The sequence below is a fragment of the Oncorhynchus kisutch genome, linkage group LG12, assembly GCF_002021735.2.
Source record: "Oncorhynchus kisutch isolate 150728-3 linkage group LG12, Okis_V2, whole genome shotgun sequence".
NCBI classification, from domain to species: domain Eukaryota; kingdom Metazoa; phylum Chordata; class Actinopteri; order Salmoniformes; family Salmonidae; genus Oncorhynchus; species Oncorhynchus kisutch.
The window spans coordinates 54456574-54471908 of NC_034185.2; the positions used below are offsets into that span (position 1 = coordinate 54456574).

Genomic DNA, 15335 nt, shown 5'->3' on the forward strand with positions numbered 1-15335 from the left:
TAGGTTCTTCCTAGGTATTGGCCTTTCTAGGGAGTTTTTCCTAGGCCACCGTGCTTCTACACCTGCATTGCTTGCTGTTTGGGGTTTTAGGCTGGGTTTCTGTACAGCACTTTGAGATATCAGCTGATGTACGAAGGGCTATATAAATACATTTGATTTGATTTGATTTGAGAGAAAGAGGAGAGATAGAATGATATATAGAAGGGTAGATAAAGGATAGATAGAGAGATAGAGGGACAGAGGGAGAGAGATAGAGGAGCGATAGAGGGAGAGATAGAAGGAGATAGAGAGAGAGAGAGAGAGAGAGAGAGAGAGAGAGAGAGAGATGAGCGATAGAGGGAGCGATAGAAGGAGATAGAGAGAGAGAGAGGGCGAGATAGAGAGAGGAGAGAGAGAGAGAGAGAGAGATAGAGAGAAAGAGGAGAGATATAATGATATATAGAAGGGTAGATAGAGGGACAGAGATAGAGGAGCGATAGAGGGAGAGATAGAAGGACAGAGACATAGGAGAGATAGAGGAGAGCTAAAGGAGAGAGAGAGAGAGAGAGAGAGAGGAGAGCGAGAGGAGAGCTAAAGGAGAGAGGAGAGATAGAGGAGAGCTAAAGGAGAGAGAGAGAGAGAGAGAGAGAGAGAGAGAGAGAGATAGAGGAGAGAGAGAGAGAGAGAGAGAGAGAGAGAGAGAGAGATAGAGGAGAGCTAAAGGAGAGAGAGGGAAAGAGAGAGAGAGAGGAGAGAGAGAGGAGAGATAGAGGAGAGAGAGAGAGAGAGAGAGAGAGAGAGAGAGATAGAGAGCGAGAGATAAAAATAGGAGAGATAGAGGAGAGAAAGAGGAGAGATAGAGGGATAGATAAAGGAGAGATAGAGGAGCGATAGAAGGAGAGAGACAGAGGAGAGATAGAGGAGAGATGAGAGAGAGAGAGAGCGAGAGGAGAGAGAGAGAGAGAGGAGAGAGAGGAGAGCTAAAGGAGAGAGAGAGCGAGAGAGAGAGAGAGGAGAGATAGAGGAGAGCTAAAGGAGAGAGAGAGAGAGGAGAGAATGAAAGAGGGAAAGTACAAGCACCTGTAGCTTATGCATCTGCTGTCGCCACGTCAACAGTGAGACCTACTTTTGACCAGAGCCTTTACGGCCAAAAGTAGTGCACTATGTCGGGGATAGGATGACATTTGTGATGCAGTCAATGAGGCCTGGGAAGAGAAGAGAAGAGAGAAGAGGAATCCATGTGTGAGCCAAGAAGGTCTGGAGAGACTAGAGAGTGACGAGATGCTTGTACCCAAAGGAAGAGACACTTAATGATGAAATGGTGTTGAAAGCTACCGAGCCACACGAGTGAGAGGGACGGTGTGTGGGTGTGTTGAAAGCTACCGAGCCACAAGGCACTCCTCTGTGAGAGAGCAGAGAGAATCCCCATGTTTCCACCCCACTGAAGGCATATAGGCCAAGGCAGGCTACCAGCTCCAGCGACATTCAGAGAATGGGGCACAGCGACAAAACACACACACACACACACGTATCTATGCACACACAGTCACAGCCTTAAGGTATGAGGTAATACCTCTGTGATGCTGTATAAAAAAACAACAACCTGTCTATGTAAAGATGATGAAACATGACCATTTTCTTGCCCAAATCCACAGACTTGACAGTTTTAGAAGAAAGTAGACCAGAGGATATTGACAGATGACAGCCAATCCCCTACTGTACCCTTGTAGAAGAGACCAAAGTCAAACTGTCTCTGAGCAGCAGGCGACGGTGGACAGGTGGACACCACATCACTGAGGTACACACACACACACCACGAGTCAGACACACACACCATTTGACCTAGCCTGCAGCACCACCTCCATGTCGCAGTCTTAATTGCATTGGAATACACTTTGTGGGAGAATGCAAATCTGTGGCATGCCAATAATAAAATAAAAAACATTGTCCTTCACTTCCGTTCGCTCAGCCGGTAGCCATGATGAGCGGGAGCGACCATTAGCCACCGTGATGCAGCTTGTACTTCCTCTTCTCTCTCTCTCTCTCTCTCTCTCTGCCTGACGCCTGCCGGGGGGGGGGGGGGGGGACAAATGGTATACGGTCATCACCCTCTCTTGGCATGATTTTGAGTAGGGAAAAGTGTGTGTGTGGAGCATACTTTGGAGCAGGTAATTGAGAGCATGCTGGGATAATGGCCGTACAGGAAGCTGCCATGACACCTCTACCAGGGGTAATTTGGGAAGACAAAAACTAGACTCTGGTAGGTAGGCAATACACACCACCACACACAACACACACTTTAGAGACACGCACGCACACACACACACGCACACACACACACACACACACACATGCACACACCTGATATGATGCAGCAGCTGCCATTACTGCTTTCACAGTGGCCTCAGCCAAAGTAGTGGGAGGAGAGGGGAAGGTGGACAGGTAAGGCAGGAAGGGGGGAGGGGGGTATAGATGGAGAGAGAGAAATAGAAAGATGGCACAAGAGACAAAGGGAGCAAGAGAGATTGAGAGAGATAAATAAAGACATAGAGAGCTGTGCAGAGAGAGAACAGACTGTGGTGCCGGGCTCTGCTCAGAGATAGTACAGATTAATTAACAGGGTGGCACGAACGCAGCATGTCATGTGTGCAGCCGGGTTGAGAGGTGGGCGAGACAGAGGGGCGAGACGTGTGACATCCAGCCTGGCCTCCTCACATGTCGGTCGGGAGCTCTACTTTCCCTCTCTCTTTCTCTCTCTCTCTGTCTCTCAACACCCTCTCCCTAGCTCTCTCTTTCTCTCTCTCATATCGCCTATCTCTCCATAACCTCCATTACGCCTTTCACACTCACTCAATCTGTTCACTGCTGCTCCGAGCCAATCAACTGATCCCTCCTCTGCTCCGAGCCAATCAACTGGAAGATACATGTGGCAATAAGAACAGCCAGGCACTCATTCTACAGGGAATGGCATTAAGTAAAGGCCACAGAATGGGATATACCAAAATGAATAAGCCTAGGTCTATAATAATATCTTAAAACACACTATAGAATATTCTAGAAGGACATCTCAAAGCAAATATAGGCCCAGGAATATTACAAGGTGTAAAACATAATCTACTGTAGGATATGTGTCTGTCAAATGTGTGAGATGTTCCACACTAGACAACCTCTGTAAAGCTGTGATCAGTCAAGGACACCCCCCAGCTTTATCAAGATGTTTGACATCTAGATTAAAACCACCGTGAGCACACAGAGAAAAATGTTCAGCAAAACCAACACAGTCAATTCCAGGGGATTTGGAACCATTGTTTGATCACACTTTTTGTGGGAACGGAACTAGCAGTGGGCCTTAAAACGAATTCCCATATGGTTATGCATAGACAACGTTTTCCATTTTAGGAATGTCACTTCTAAATGTATTTTAAAAGACAAAAAAAGCTGGTATGGTGTATTTCTAATCAGACTTAAGGGTCATATCCTTCCAATAATTCCCTCTCCCTTATCTGGTAACTAGCCTATATGCCCAAAGCTACCATCAAATCCATAGAAATCACTGGATTGGTTTTTCTGTTGCAATTTTGGTGTTCAAATGGACATTTAGACAATATATACAAGTACCGAAAACCATACAGGTCTCCCAGTGGTATAATATAATAACACATGGTTGGGGAATGTGCATTTTTCATATTTTCCATCTGTATTGGTGGGATAAGGAGGTAAGGTTCAGAAAGATACACCTTCCCCAACCGTGTGTTATTATATTATATCACTGGGAGACGTGTCCAACATTTCAAGTTTAACTGAAACACACATGTAGCCTAGCTGCCAGAGTTAGCCTAGCTGCCCGAGATAGCTTAGCTGCCAGAGTTAGCCTAGCTGCCCGAGATAGCTTAGCTGCCAGAGTTAGCTTAGCTGCCAGAGTTAGCCTAGCTGCCAGAGTTAGCTTAGCTGCCAGAGTTAGCCTAGCTGCCAGAGTTAGCTTAGCTGCCAGAGTTAGCCTAGCTGCCAGAGTTAGCCTAGCTGCTGAGATAGCTTAGCTGCCAGAGTTAGCCTAGCTGCCAGAGTTAGCTTAGCTGCCAGAGTTAGCTTAGCTGCCAAAGTTAGCCTAGCTGCCAGAGTTAGCCTAGCTGCCAGAGTTAGCCTAGCTGCCTGAGATAGCTTAGCTGCCAGAGTTTTAGTTTTTCATTTCCCCCCTCCACCTATTTCTCTCTCTCCTTACCACTCTTTCTCATTAAGACTATGGAAAACTTGAGGAGCGGATGGGTCGATGTTTTCATTTTTCAAGTGCTTGTAGCCATTAGAAGGCCCCAAATCATCCATCAGGCAAATTCTTTCTGGTTAGGGCCTGTCAATTTAACAAGTAGCGAGGCTCAATATGCAAGATGTATTACACTCCATTTCAATAACCTTCATTATTTCTTTCAAGTGTCATTCGTTTCGTTTTCTATTTCCCTTCTTATCCACACACGCACACACATTCCACCGACAGCAGCAGAATCTCCTTGCCAAATTCAGTACTTGAGCCGCACACCACTCCGAGCCAGGTGACATTTGATTTGCCTATGATCAATCAGAAGCAAAGCCTCATTCCCAATTCCAAACCATTGGCCACAGACATAAAATGATACCTGCGTGCCAATCCACCCCATCTAGACTTGAGGAAGGGTGCAATTCTATATCTTTGTGGTGCTGTAGAAAATTCTAAACGGATCAAATGTGCGGGATGTTGAATTCCAACTGAAGACGCCCATAAACTGAAGTCAAACCTGGGCCCAGGTTTGTTAATGGCAATGGGAGCCGTTTTTGGAGAGCTTTCATGTGTGTTTGACTTCAGTTTATGGGCGTCTTCAGTTGGAATTCAACATCCCACACATTTGATCCGTTTAGAATATATATATAAAATGATTTATTCATTTAATCCATGCACACGCTGAGCAAAATCATTTAAATGTAGCCTAACCACACAAAGCTAATCTAACCACAATAGCGAAATAAATATTTTCAAACCATTTTCTCTGTAATTGCTAAAAACCAACCCAATCCAAGAACATGTATAAACAACTCATTCTCAACGAGAGCAAAGGGTCACATTCTTCTCCCTGTGTCCCAAATGGCACCCTAGTACCTATATAGTGCACGCCTGTGGGCCCGATAGTGAAAAGTAGTGCTCTACATAGGGAACAGGGTGCCATTTGGGATACATCCTCTAATTACACCTGCCATGATCACTTTGGCTCAACTGGTATGGTCGGTCGTTATAACAACAACAAGGGAGGAGCACTTGAGGAAACATTGGTTTGAATTGTCAGGGTACTTAGACGCCGATTCAATATGTATTGCCATTCGATGTTCCAAACACATTGCTCACAATATGTCTGCTGCAGAGAGACAAGAGAGACCATGAGAAAACCAGTTTTCATCAGTCAGGGAAATAAAAATGTTGCAAACAACTTGGCTCACTGTTTATAAAGAAGATGGAGAACAAGCCATGAGGGAAAAATACTGGAGTTTTGGTGCAGGTACAGCCAAGTACCGCAAAAATAATATTGTGATAATGCCAATATATTATAATATATTATATCCCAATATGTAATTGTATCGCCCCCCCATCACTAGAAACATGTAGTCTGGATAGTGGATAGTGTGTGTGTGTTTGACTGTGTCTATGTGCGTGTGTGCAGAAGAGAGGGGGGAAAGAGAGGAGGGAAATCGGGAAAGAGAGGAGGGAAATCCCCCCCCCCCCCAATCTATTGTCGCTTTAATGAACATATCTGTCCCTGGCTGGCTGGCGGGCTCGGCTTTGGTCTGAAGAGGTTACAGCGTCTCAGTCTCAGTCTACTCTACTCATTCTGGTCACAAAGCTGGACTTTGTAGGAATGTTGATCTCTCTCCAAAAAGCGAGGGAGGCCTCAGCTCTCACTGAACTGAATGGCTGTATCAGACCCAGGCTCAGCCACAAAGAAAAGAGAAGAATGATAGCTTGATCGAAACAAGAGAAACAAGTCCGCTTCACCGTTCTGTGACCCCCCCCCCCAGCCCCCTCACCCCCCCTCTGACTGTAGGAAAACCATGGGGGGAAACACGGTTCATGTTTGTGTTCATGACCAACTGTTTATTTACTGCAGCGTTCATAAAATATAGATTGCGACATGAGCAGAGATACGGGAGTGCAAGATGTGGAACGTGAAAAATGCCAGCACCAGAGCAGCGACACGCCGGTCAAAAAGATCTGCTCTGCTGAGTGAAAGAACAAGCCAGATACGTACGAGAAATAACGTTGGAGGAGGAAAACACACAGGTCAAACATATCTCTGCTGTGAAAGGGAAAAGGTTAGAGTTCAGAGAGATTTAAAGCAGGCATACATAAGAGAAGCTGCGCTTCAAAGCATCAGGTCTCCACAAGACCACTGTAATATCAGCCGTGCTGAAAGGGAAATCGCCATTTTCAATGACTGAATGTCAAGAGGAATTTCTCGGGCCTATTTTTAAATACGATATTATCGTCAATTCGTCTAGCCTACCTGAACACATTCAAATCAATAGCACCCTATATCAAAGAACGTGCAGAGTGTCTGGTGTCTGAAACTAAGACATTACATTCAAATTACAGAGAGAATAATCACTTCATTACCTTCAAGCTGAGCTCTTGTCCAAAGCGTTTTTTAATCAGTCACTCACAGATAGCTTTTTCATATACAGTATTGCCATGACTGTAGGCTACTCATATTCAGTACAGTACTCCTGTGACTGTAGGCTACTCATATTCAGTACAGTACTCCTGTGACTGTAGGCTACTCATATTCAGTACAGTACTCCTGTGACTGTAGGCTACTCATATTCAGTACAGTACACAAGTCGCTCAGCAGGGTTCCTCTGTGAGCGAGCAGCGCCCACATTTTAAACAGGTACGGCAGAATAGGGGCTAGGTCACATGGTGTTGAGCTGACCTATCCTACGCGCCTGACGGAATATTGGGCAGGAGGAAGACCAGCAGCCAATCAGAAATGGTTACGGAGGTAGCATGGTAAGCGAATGGAGCAGGGCGGTGTGAGGAAAGCACACTTTGCATACTGTACTATGAGGAAACATCAGTCAGGAAAATACAGAAGTCAGTCATTAAGAGGTCTGTAAACACATGTTCCATTTCAAACAGTAACGCCATACTAGTTCTTTAGAACACAGACAAAGACGACAAAGAAACCTCACCTCAAACATAACACAAAAAAACTAAGAAAATTCTTAACATTTTTCAATTATTATTATTATTATTTATCTTACTGTACTGTATCTCAGACACCTGGGAGAGATACACCACTAGACCTTTCAGTAAAGGATGTACATGTCGTACATCTTTAACCATTGGGATTTATATATGCAACAGCTGGGGAATGGTACATGTTCTGCTTGATGCTGGAGGGTCAATTAATAATGGTGGAACTCGCGCTATCTCACGGATGATACTCATGAACGCACACACAACCAGGAGACCCCTGAGGCAACAGAGCAGCGGAGGGACACAAACACACACAGTGGAGCGACACACACACAGTGGAGCGACACACACACACAGAGTGGAGCGACACACACACAGTGGAGTGACACACACACACAGTGGAGCGACACACACACACAGTGGAGCGACACACACACACAGAGAGTGGAGCGACACACACATACACAGAATGGAGCGACACACACACAGTGGAGCGACACACACACACAGTGGAGCGACATACACACACAGAGTGGAGCGACACACACACAGTGGAGTGACACACACACAGTGGAGTGACACACACACACAGAATGGAGCGACACACACACACAGTGGAGCGACACACACCTCATTACATCCCCATCACAGCAAGTAACTGGCATAGACCGCTCACTGCCGAGGGTCAATGTCTCAACTCCAGTTGAGTGTTCCTCTAATGTGTGTCAATATGGCCATTGGCTGTAGGTACATGGATGGTTCACTGACATAATATGTCAATAAGTAGTGTCTTAAGAGCTGTATCGCATGTCGAATATTCTGTTACAGGTTTTTCATCGATTCTGTTTGTACTGAAAACGTGATTTATGAAATTGGGTTTTTAAATATTTTTAAGCAGGTAACAATAAGAACTGACAATAGCATTTGGCAACACTTTAATGGCACAAAAGTAAGCACCAAAGCAGGCCTTCTGCAAGGGAGAACCAGGATGTTGTGTTCCAAACACCATCAAATTCAGGGACAGAGCGAGCTGGATTGAGCATTGTCGAGCCAATGGAAAGAGTACATATTTTATTTTTTGTTGTCGCACCAAACACACTGTGACAACTCCAGATCTCTATTCATTGTTGGTTCACAGACCACATTTTCATTTCACATCAAACCATATGGTTCCATCTAACACAAGAGTTTCGGCAAACTTCTGGAAGAAACTAATGTTTGAACCATATTTTACACATAAAATTTGTTGTCAAACTATCTTTGTCCAACCAACCACATAAATCCACAGTGAAACAACCAGTTTATAGTGGGCCTACATGTACCAGAGCTCCACAAAATGATCCTACATTTTGAGATATTGTGAAACAACGTGTGTTTACAGTGAGCCTACATGTACCAGAGATCCCAAAAAATTATCCTACATTTTGAGATATTGTGAAACAACGTGTGTTTACAGTGAGCCTACATGTACCAGAGATCCCAAAAAATGATCCTACATTTTGAGATATTGTGAAACAACGTGTGTTTACAGTGAGCCTACATGTACCAGAGATCCCAAAAAATGATCCTACATTTTGAGATATTGTGAAACAACGTGTGTTTACAGTGAGCCTACATGTACCAGAGATGGCAACAACAACAAAGAAATCCATCATCATTTTAGACGCTGACATAATGCCGTCAAAGCCTAGTGCCTGGAAAGGGAGGAGTCCATTAATATTTTAGTGAGGTTCATAGGGAAAGACAATTGGCTGATGTTAAAAAGAAAATAAATCTGGCGGTTGGAGATGGACAGGTGTGTGTGTGTGTTTGTATTTGTGTGTGTGTGTGTGTGTTTGCATTTGTGTGTGTGTGTGTTCGTATTTGTGTGTGTGTGTGTTTGTATTTGTGTGTGTGTGTTCGTATTTGTGTGTGTCTTTGTATTTGTGTGTGTGTTCGTATTTGTGTGTGTGTGTGTTTGTATTTGTGTGTGTGTGTGTGTTTGTATTTGTGTGTGTGTGTGTGTGTGTGTTTGCATTTGTGTGTGTGTGTGTGTGTTCGCATTTGTGTGTGTGTGTGTTCGTATTTGTGTGTGTGTGTTTGTATTTGTGTGTGTGTGTTCGTATTTGTGTGTGTGTGTGTCTTTGTATTTGTGTGTGTGTTCGTATTTGTGTGTGTGTGTCTTTGTATTTGTGTGTGTGTGTTCGTATTTGTGTGTGTGTGTGTGTTTGTGTGTGTGTGTGTGTGTGTGTGTGTTTGTATTTGTGTGTGTGTTCGTATTTGTGTGTGTGTGTGTGTGTGTGTGTGTTTGTATTTGTGTGTGTGTTTGTATTTGTGTGTGTGTTCGTATGTGTGTGTGTGTTTGTATTCGTATTTGTGTGTGTGTGCGTTAATCCCTTTGAAGTACTCCATACCTTCACCTTCTATAAAGAGAAGTAGAGAGAGAACATGTTTTTAAAAAGGGAAAATAAAATAGAAAACATACAAAGGGTCTGGGTGTGTGTGTGTGTGTGTGTATGCTTGTGCATCATTACAGAGACACACAGAGGGGTTTCCATTCTAATAATACATTGACTCTCTGTAGTGCTGTTCATTGCATCAGCAGCCATCGCCATCGGACTGGCAACAGAGCAATACATAAATGTGTTTTAGCAGGTGTATTGAGGAGACTGTGTGTGTGTGTGTGTGGGGGGGGGGGGGGGTTCACTGGGCCAGAATAACATCCCCACACACAGCTGCCTTTCATTAAGGTTCTCATGCTGCTATCATAACAAATCGCCTCCCTCGAAGAGTGGGAGGGAGGGCGGGTGTGGGGACGGTGGGCCGGGATGTGTCAGGGGGAGTTTTGTGTGTGTATTAAATAAATGGGGGGGCTTCACTAAATCACAAACATTCACCTTTCCCCTCTCCAATCTCTCTGTGTGATATGTTGTGATTGACAAAGTCCCAGACAGACAGAGGAGCTGTCCCCCATTTCTCTTTCCTTGTCCCACCACGCCACCACTTCACAAGTGCACTCAACTCAGTGAGCTGGGAGCTGCTCGGGAGCTTGGCTGGGGCTGGTGTGCACTGTGCACTGCTTGCCCGTGGCAGAAGGGAGCCTCTCCTCTACCCCCATCTCCTCCTCCCTCCCTCTCTCCTCACCCCCGACCCTCCCCCGTTTCAGCATGGCTGGGCTGCAATGAGCCCTGCTCCAATGAAACACGCTATTCCAGGCAGAGTGTGGCGCTCGGTGCCGCCGCTCCTCTCCTCTGCTGCACTGCTCACGCACCACACTTAACAAGCTGCTGGTGAATCAGCCTTGTGCATGCCCTTGGTGGCTATTCCCTTACTCCCTTCTCTTCTATACATCTGGCGCTCTACCTTGGCCTCGCTTCAGTTTTCATGGTTGCTATACCATTCCCACAGTCTGTCTAAGGAGAGGAGGCATTCTCTTCTACAGGCCTCGACGTATCTCTCTTGCCCTATCGTTTGGCAAGCCTCTGAGGTGAAGTACTGGGTCTTCTGTTCAAACGGCATTGATCTGATAGTATTAACGAAGCAAAGGCACATTTGACAGAATTAACACTTCAATATGTCACTGAAAAATGAATTAAAGGCTATATTTACACAGAATAAACCATCTGGTGCACACAGGGAAGTAACGGCGACTCCTGAATAAGAACACACACTGTTGATGCGATCAGAATGACAAGTGGCAACCGTCTTTCAACCGGTCACACCTGGGCATGGATTTAGAGTGAGGATCACGACGGCCAAACAGGACTTTATTAACATCATTATAGTAACAAATGATGCCTTCTCTCCTTCCAAAGTACCCCTCACAACCACCACCAAAGGCCCTGTCATGAGTTTTTTTTTTTTATCACTGGCTATGTATGAGTAACAAATGAAACCTCAGATCTCCAAAGTGATCCCATCAATCAACCGAGAGTTAATGTGAACTAATAAAATCTGATTTTTTTGGACATGGGAGATCGACGTCCTCCAGTGCACCAAACTACGTCAGAAATTGATTACGACTGCACTTCAAATGAATTCGACCCGCCCACCCCATTCCACCCCGCAACCACTCCACTCCACCTCACCCCACTCCACCCCACCCCACCCCACCTCACAGCTCTCCACCCCACCTCACCTCATCCCGCTCCAACCCACCTCACCCCGCTCCACCCCACCTCACAGCTCTCCACCCCAGCTCTCTCACCCCACCCCACCCCTCTACCCCACCCCACCACCCTCCACCCACCCGGGAACCATTTGTTTCGCAGCAATAGAAACATTCTTCTGAATAATGCCTACCAGGGGTGGTTTCATAAAGAAAATACCTTCTGCAAAGAAGGTGTGTCAAATACATCATGATCCGATCCTCAAATCTAGACATAAATAATATACATCGATTTTTCATTTCTAACAAACTAACTTTTGCTTATTACCTTCAAAATATTGGTCTTAAAGGTTATTGTTTAGGGCAGAATTTAAATACAGTAATTCCCTCACTAAAAGGCAATTAAATATCTTTCATTATGGTTCTTGATTACCTAGCCTAATCATACAGTTCCCCTTTGCAACAATTTCAGTTATATAACTGAAGGGTCACAGGATCAAATGACATCCAGCAGGCATCTAGAGGACTAATAGCAGTACTGTATGTGGATGCCAGTGCCATACGTTATGTAGGCTGGGTGTAGACTACACTAAACCGATGCGTTTACACTGTACGGCAACCCAGTTGTCTGCCCAACAACAGCCCTGTGCCTGCTCAGAAGACCGGCAGGCTCCCTGTGCCTGCTCAGAAGACCGGCTGGCTACAAACCAAAGTATTGGCACACAAAAATTAGGTTAGGTTATCAAAAATAATATAAAACTTCCTCGCACAATGAAAGTGAGCACAATTATTTGAAAAATAAAGTAAAAATACCACAAAAGATGTACAATACCTGAGTGAAAATGAGAGACAGCTTGAACAGAACAGAACAAATATCTGGCCTCTTTCTCTCTCCGAGAAACACACAAGACTGAACTATAATAGTTTAACTGTGTATCAAATCCCTCTATGCAGTGTCACATTATAGCCTGGTTCAGTCCCTGTTTAAACAAAAGCCTATTTAGGAGGATCCAGGAATCTTTCGTCAGGCCTCTATCTCCAGTCTCATTTTTCAGCCGCAATTGCAGAACATGAAGATACCTCGGCTCTTTGTTTTACCCACACTGGCTGTCTGCACCATGTCCAGGCTGTTTATAGGGCACTGGTCTGAACCTACTGGAGTCAACCACCATAAATTGTTGATTTATTTAATTTAAAAAAAGAGATAAGAGTGCAATCTAATTTTACAATGTTAAAAAATTATAATTGAATTAAAACAAATGTTGTATGGACAATACTTGTGTGTGTGTGTCCCTATTTCTACTGACTAACGGTGGTGTGCTGATTCTGAGAACAAGATGCAATATAACCTTATGCACCTTGTCAATGAAATAATCTACAACTGTAAAGTGACAGTGTTGACCTTTAAGAAAAACTGAAAACAGTCTCTATGTACTGAAATAACCACTAAATGTTTGATAGCATTACACATTTAAACTGGTGTTTCTGATGTTCAATAAAGCATTGACTGTCTAATAAATCACTGTTACAGGCCTGCTGTTTCTTCAACCAATATAAACCCTGAAACAATGTTTCACCCCACATCTTAAAATAGCCTAACCTGGGGGTTACATTCAAATGTATGTGAATTACGGAACATTTTAATTCTGCTGTAGGCTAAAGGGACCTCCAGGCTCAGTGCCTCCGGGGGAAAAAGGGCAAAGGGTAAAGAAGTGAGCCAAATCACAAACTACACACTCTGCACCATATCTATCTCAGGGACAACGACATGATTCATAGTCATTTTTAACATTCATTTGACCTGGATGCTTTTCAAATATTTTGGTATACGGGTAGCGTATTCTGTTATATCGCATTGTTGGCATCCCCGTCGGATAAAGACTATGGTCTATATTCAATCCGTAACGCTGAAGAGCCGCTTTATAGCGCAATTGACAATTAAAGGCAAAGTTCCAGCGGTCGCAGAGACTGCATTCACGGTAAACACTGCATTTGTTAGCTCAATGTAAATTACTTTTATATTTATACCCGCAATCTGTAACGCTTCAGCGATACATATTGAATAGAGCCCTAAGACTACTTATACGGAGATAAATCTGTCAGGCTAGTCCCTTATAATAAACCAACACACGTTATGGATAACCAACACCGTATGCCCAGAATTGATGACAAACTGAAAGCTTTACAGTGTACTGTTATGTGTTTTGAAAGGTCCCATATAAACCGTAATGATACCGTGTATTAATAACACAGTGGAGCAACATATAGTGTATTTGTCGACTTCGTAGAGAAGGAAGACAACGATGTATTATTTTTTCCATTTTATGCATTTGTCTGATAATCGACCTGTGCGCTTGTCGCACCTGATACAAACTAACACCGCCAGGAAAGTTAACGGACTAAATACATCTACATGAGCAACAACAATGGCACTCGTAAATGTCAGCAATGTCTCCCAAGTTTGCGAAATAGCAACAATGTCAGAGAGCTACATATATATATTTTTTAAATAACTGACATATATTTGTGTGGATGGATTAAATACAACGTAAAATTACTGTAGGCCTTCAGCTGTACGCAATCAAAAGGCAATTTCTATATATTTTTTTGTGCTTATTTTAAGCACGTGTGCAGATGCCAGGTGAACTATTTTAATTTGTCCAACAATGCGTAATCGAATAAAATTCACATATGCCAGTTTATCCTGATCAAGGTAGTTCAGAAGTTTCACAATACACAACAGACATATACGCTACGAACGGTACCTCAAAATATTAAATGGGATTTTTCGATGGCAGCTTTCATGTCAGGCGCTTGTAAAACACGAACGGCGGGTAATTTATCAACAACTCTCACAGGAAGCAAACACTAGCCAAACCAATACCCGGCTAATAAATGTGTTTATCATTTTGGACAATATTAAAATAAATAAATGACAACATGACAGTACAGTTTAGGGCCCTACCTGGTGTGGATTTGTCCGATTAGAATCCCATTGTTGTTCAGTATCGGTGGGTCAAAACTTCACCAAACGATGCTCCAACTTCTAGGGAATTGCGTCGCTGTTTTCTGAATGGAATAGTCGGTGGTAAAACAAAGGTTCTGGCAAACACAACTCTCACTCCAGCTATTTCAAAACGATAAGATAGTCCCGTAGCTCAATGGAAATATAAAACATACCAATGTCGCCGACAGGGCTGTTGACAGATATTCACTGCCCGGGAACAACAGTGAAGACTGTCTGATCACTCAACAGAAGAGGACAGCGCAGTGCAAGAAGCAAAGGATTCGAGCATGACACCGTCCAGCAGTGACAACCACACATGTGTAACTACTGAGGACCCTACCAACCACGACACAAAACAGGGGGAGATCGAGTTACGATTGTAGTAGCCTATTTGCGCCGAGAGAACCACTGCTTCCGTAAACCTCAGTCTCCTTGACGTGACGAAACGACCGAATGAAAGGCACTTTCTCACACTCTTCCGACCGCCAACGGTACAAGCAAGGTGGCTATTTTGTATTTTCACAAGAACGGAGAGGTCTCCGGGTCTACATAGATAATGTTGTCCTGCGCGCGATGGAGGGTCTCCCCCTTCTCGCAGTCAGTCGATGTAAAGACCCAGTGTTCCCCCTGCTGCGTCCAATCAGTATGTATATCTAGCACTATATGGGTAATAATTTAAGGGTCACCCATGAGTTGCGTCGCGGTGTGATAAATGACTCCGCGACGGATATCGAAGCAGATGAAGATATCTGCGTTGGTACTGATTAGGCTGCACACTCAGATAATGGATTTAGGGCTTCGATTTGGAGAGGATGGTGTATAGGCGCAGGGTTATTTGTTTAGTACAGAGCAGCTTGCAGCCGACATCAGTTGTTATGACATGTTAATAAATACATCGTTTTGTTGTTTTATTTAACGGTCACATATTTGTATAAGTAGGTTGTCATAATTAGGCCTGCTTAGAGATGACATGGTACTGTACCATTTGCTGCCAGGTACAGTAATAACCAATTGTGTACTTTTTCTAGCAATATTACAAGATGAAACTG

The 15335-nt window shown here is 44.0% G+C and overlaps 1 protein-coding gene across 1 annotated transcript in view; it reads right to left on the reverse strand.

Annotated features, from left to right (window-relative positions):
- The window catches only part of tenm3 (teneurin transmembrane protein 3), a 380000-nt gene extending 365130 nt beyond the window's left edge, over positions 1–14870 (reverse strand). The window contains exon 1 of the mRNA XM_031836697.1: positions 14245–14870. The gene's annotated coding sequence lies outside the window, so the exon portion shown is untranslated. The remainder of the gene's footprint in view (positions 1–14244) is intronic.
- Positions 14871–15335: the final 465 nt, after the last annotated feature.